Raw genomic sequence first — 5,864 nt, 5'->3', positions numbered from 1 at the left:
GTGTGTATGTATATGTGTGTGTATAAAGTATATGTGAAAGCTGATCAGAATTACATTTCACCTTTGTAAATGCACACTAATGACACTATGTAAAAGACACATCGAACACTTTATGTAGTTATGAAGTATGTCTTCTATGTAAAGAACACGTTATGTCACTCCATACGTAAATCTGTGTATCTATGTATTTACGTATGAAGGTTAGCTTAGCATTTTAAAAGCACCGAATCATCATCTGTGGTTGATTGTTCAATAAATCCCTGAACTAAATGTTTAACACATCTCTAACCCTGTCCATGGAGGACAGAAGAAAATGTATATATGCTGGTTAGCATTGTAAATGTGTGGCCACGTCTGTGGTAGAAAATAATAATAATAAAAAACATACAACCCCACAGCCATCCCCACTAATCACCTGCACCTCCCCACAGTAAAGTCCCTCTTCAGACCGTGCCCCCTATGTTCCCTGACCCCAGACCTCCCATGTTCCCTCTAAATGCCTTTCTTCTTCTTCTTCCCTAACTCTTTCATCAGGTCCTCCCTGTTCCTGCACGCCATGCCCTCCCCTGTTTCTCCACCCTATGCCCTTCCCAGTTCCCCCACCCCAAGATCTCCTTCCTACTCCACCCCCTCCCTCTCGGCCTCCCCTCCCCAGGCTCCCCTACCTCTGCCTACTTACCAACCCACCCCAGTCTCCCCTGCATACCCCAACCCGTGACCTCCCACCACATGACCCTCCTGCTCCCCCATCCCATGTCCAAATTAATCCCAATCCTAGACCCTCTCAGCCACACCACCTAAGACCCTCCTAGCCCCCTGTACCAGATCCTCCCAGTCCCCTCAAACCCCAGATCCCCGAGGTCGCCCTTCCTAAGCCCTCCCACCCCAGACATCCCATGCCCCCCAACTCCAGTGGAATCAACAGAAACTGAGAATGGAGAGAAGAGAGTCAGCTTCTAGGTAATGTACTCGAATATAGATGGGATTACAAGCAAGGCAAGTGAACTTAGTGAAAGAGTAAAAGAAGTAAACTCAGCTGTAATAGGACTCACAGAAGCAAAACTCTCAGGAATCAGAGGAATGCGGTGTTTCCCCATGACTACACTGTAATAAGGAAAGAAAGGGAGAAGGAAAGGGGAGGAGGCGAAGTGGTTCTACTGATGAGAAAGGAATGGAGTTTCGAGGACATGGTTATTCCCGGCTGCGAAGGGTTCAGAGACTTCATAACAGGCACCATTACGATGGGCGGACCAAGAGTAGTAGTAGCAGTGGTATATAACCCACCACCAAATGATAGAAGACCCAGGCAAGAGAATAACAGAAACCACATGGCAGTTAACATTCTAATTGAGTGACCAGCCGCTGCTGCCTGTATAAATCGATCCCATTTGCTCATAATGGGGGACTTTAATCACGGAAGGATAGACTGGGAAAACAAGGAACCACACGGAGGTGCGGAAACACGGAGAGCGAAACTGTTGGAGGTGGCGACTAGAAACTTTTTAAGTCAGCATGTCAAGTGTCCCACGAGAATGAGAGGCAACAATGAACCAGCAAGACTCGACCTAGTATTCACTCTGATCGATTCAGACATAAAGGAAATTGGTCTAGAAGCCCCGGTGGGTATGAGCGATCACAGTGTACTGTTGTTTGAGTATCTGGTCGAAGAAGGGCTAATGTACACAAGGAAGGGACTTGTGTGTATGAGGCTGGCATTCCAGAAGTGAAACTATGAGATAAGAAAATTCCTAACTGATATAGCTTGGGAAACAGACTTCAGATGAAAGACGGCTCAAGACATGATGGACTACATCACACAGAAGTGTAAGTTGGCAGCTGACAAGTTCGTCCCAGTCCATAAGAATTGAAATGAAATGCAGATGAGAAACCCATGGTTTAATTAACGATGTAAGGTAGCAAAGCAGCTATGTAAAAGGGTGTGGAGAAACTATAGAAACAACAGATCTCTAGAGATAAAAGAAAGATACTAGAGGCCTAGGAATGAATACGTCAGGGTGAGAAGAAAGGTAGAGAGGCGATAGGAAAAGGACATAGCGAGCAAAGCAAAGACTCAACCTAAACTGCTGCATAGCCACATCAGTAGGAAAACAACAGTGAAGGAACAGGTAATGAAACTGTCGATATGGGCATACAGATTCACAATAAGAAATTCCTGGAGGTTTTCACCTCAGAACATGGAGAAGTCCCAGAGATAAGAGCGGGAATATCAAAGCAGACACCACTAGAGGAGTTTGTGATTAGCAGTGGGGAGCACTGTGGAGAAATGCTCGACATATCACTGGAACATTATCTAACACAGTGTTCAGTTACAAATCCAATAAGATTTCAACTTAGATTCAACAGAGCAGAAGAAGTTGTTAATAAACACATTGGGAAAAATCTTACTGAAGCGACCTAACGAGTCATAAATTCTCACATTCCGCCTAAGTAAAACAGAAACAAGCAACACTTAGTGGGCCAGCAAGAGGCTTAAGGCCCGCGCTGGTATTTCCATGAAAAAAGTGGAGAGGTGAGACTAAATGGAAAGGCGGATGAAATCTCGCCATGGATTCTAAAGAAAGGAGCAGAAGCTCTGTGCCTACCACTCTCCATGGCGTACAGCAAATCACTGGTAACAGGTGAACTGCCCAAAATTTGGAAGACAGCCAATGTGGTCCCAATATACAAGAAGGGTGTTAGACAGGAGGCACTGAACTACAGGCCAGTGTCCCTAACATGCATTCCATGCAAGATGATGGCGAAGATTGTACGAAAAAAGCTAGTGGAACATCTGGAGCGAAAGAACTTTGCAACACAACATTAGCATGGGTTCAGAGATGGCAAATCATGTTTAACAGGTTAAATTGAGTTCTATGACCAGGCAACAAAAAAAAACGAAAGAGAAAGGGCTGGGGAGACTGCATATTTCTGGACTGCCAGAAACCCTTTGACACAGTATCACATTAGAGACTAGTGCACAAACTGGAGATGCAGGCAGGAGAGAAAGGGAAGGTACTCCACTGAATAATGGAGTACCTAAGCAACAGAACACAGCGAGTCACTATGAGGGGTGAAGTCTCGGAGTGGCGAGGAGTCACCAGTGGAGTCCAACAGGGATCAGTCCTTGAACCTATACAGTTTCTAATATACGTAAATAGTCTCTCAGAATGAATAGACTCGTTCCTCTCAATGTTTGCTGATGATGCAAAAATTATGAGGAGGAGGATCAAGACAGAGGAAGATAGTATGAGACTACAAGATGACCTAGACAAACTGAAGGAATTGTCCAGCAAATGGCTGCTAAAGTTCAACCCAAGTAAATGTAAGGCAATGAAACTAGGTGGAAGAAATAGAAGGTCAGATACTGGATACCGAATTGGAGATGAAGTCCTTCACGAAACGAACAGAGAGAAAGATCTAGGAGAGTATATCACGCCAAACTTGTCTCCTGAAGTCCGTCTTCCAGAGCTCTTCTGTCTTCCAGCGGAGTGAGGTACAGTTCACGAAGCCTTTCCTCGTAACTCGTGTTTCTTAGTTCTGGGACTAGCCTAGTGGCATACCTTTGACATTTTTCTAGTGCGTTAGAGGGTGTGGGTATTCACCTAACTTTACTTGTGGGGGTTGTACTCTAGCTCTTTCGGCCAGCCTCTCAACTGTCACTGAATCAACAATTACTATTTTTTCCCCACACATATACACCACCAGAAAGCAGCCCGTAAAAGCTGTTAAACTGCCAAGTATTTACTTACTTCTAGATAACAGGTGCATTAGGGTGAAAGAAACTCTGCCCGTTTGTCTCCGCCATCGCCGGGAATCGATCCCCCTGTCCACAGAACTAGGAATCTAGAGTGTTGTCAACTCAGCCACTAATAACTACTCTGTGTGTACTTACCTAGTTGTACTTACAAAGTTGTGCTTGCGGGGGATGAGCTTAGCTCTTTTGGCCCGCCTCTCAAATGTCAATCAACTGTGTACTAACTACTTTTTTTTTCCCCACACCACACACACACACACACACCCCAGGAAGCAGCCCGCGACCGCCGACTAACTCCCAAGTAGCTATTTTCTGCTAGGTAACAGGAGCATTCAGGGTGAAAGAAACTTTGCCCATTTGTTTCTGCCTCGTGCGGGAATTGAACCCGCGCCACAGAATTACGAGTCCTGCGCGGAATCCACCAGGCTACGAGGCCCAGTGACTTTGTGTGTGTGCGTGTGTGTGTACTCACATAGTTGTACTCACCTAGTTGTGATTGCGGGGGTTGAGCTCTAGCTCTTTGGTCCCGCCTCTCAACCGTCAATCAACAGGTGTATAGGTTCCTGAGCCTATTGGGCTCTATCATATCTACACTTGAAACTGTGTATGGAGTCAGCCTCCACCACATCGCTTCCTAATGCATTCCATTTGTCAACCACTCTGACACTAAAAAAGTTCTTTCTAATATCTCTGTGGCTCATTTGGGCACTCAGTTTCCACCTGTGTCCCCTAGTGCGTGTGCCCCTTGTGTTAAACAGCCTGTCTTTATCAACCCGGTCGATTCCCTTGATAATCTTGAATGTGGTGATCATGTCCCCCCTAACTCTTCTGTCTTCCAACGAAGTGAGGTTTAATTCCCGTAGTCTCTCCTAGTAGCTCATACCTCTCAGCTCGGGTACTAGTCTGGTGGCAAACCTTTGAACCTTTTCCAGTTTAGTCTTATGCTTGACTAGATATGGACTCCATGCTGGAGCCGCATACTCCAGGATTGGTCTGACATATGTGGTATGTAATGTTCTGAAAAATTCCTTACACAAGTTTCTAAAGGCCGTTCTTATGTTAGCCAACCTGGCATATGCTACTGATGTTATCCTCTTGATATGAGCTTCAGGGGACAGGTCTGGCGTGATATCAACCCCCAGGTCTTTCTCTCTCTCTGATTCTTGAAGTATTTCATCTCCCAAATGGTACCTTGTATCTGGTCTCCTGCTTCCTACCCTTATCTTCATTACATTACATTTGCTTGGGTTAAACTCTAACAACCATTTGTTCGACCATTCCTGCAGCTTCTCCAGGTCTTCTTGAAACCTCAAACTGTCCTCCTATGTCTTAATCCTTCTCATAATTTTGGCCTCGTCAGCAAACATTGAGAGGAATGAGTCTATACCCTCTGGGAGATCATTTACGTATATCAGAAACAGGATAGGTCCAAGTACAGAGCCCTGTGGGACTCAACTGGTGACTTCACGCCAGTCTGAGGTCTCATCCCTCACTGTAACTCTCTGCTTCCTATTGCTTAGGTACTCCCTTATTCACTGGAGCGCCCTACCAGTTACTCCTGCCTGTTTCTCCAGCTTATGCATCAACCTTTTATGGGGTACTGTGTCAAAGGCTGTCCGACAGTCCAAATAAATGCAGTCCGCCCACCCTTCTCTTTCTTGCTTAATCTTTGTCACCTGATCGTAGAATTCTATCAATCCTGTAAGGCAAGATTTACCCTCCCTGAACCCATGTTGATGGGTTGTCACGAAGTCTCTTCTCTCCAGATGTGTTACTAGGTTTTTCTCACATTCTTCTCCATCACCTTGCATGGTATACAAGTTAAGGACACTGGCCTGTAGTTTAGTGCCTCTTGTCTGTCACCCTTTTTGTATATTGGTACTACATTAGCAGTCTTCCATACTTCTGGTAGGTCCCCCGTTTCCAGTGACCTACTATACACTATGGAGAGTGGTAAGCAAAGTGCTCCTGCACACTCTTTCAATACCCATGGAGAGATTCCTTCCGCCCAACAGCTTTTCTCACATCCAGCTCCAATAGGTGCTTCTTGACCTCATCTCTTGTAATTTTGAACCTATCCAAGGTCACCTGGTTTGCTGCCACCTCTTCT

The sequence above is a fragment of the Procambarus clarkii genome, chromosome 11 (genome assembly GCF_040958095.1).
Source record: "Procambarus clarkii isolate CNS0578487 chromosome 11, FALCON_Pclarkii_2.0, whole genome shotgun sequence".
Taxonomy (NCBI): Eukaryota; Metazoa; Arthropoda; class Malacostraca; order Decapoda; family Cambaridae; genus Procambarus; species Procambarus clarkii.
The sequence above is the reverse complement of the archived record's forward strand: the minus strand, read 5'-3'. Positions refer to the sequence as shown.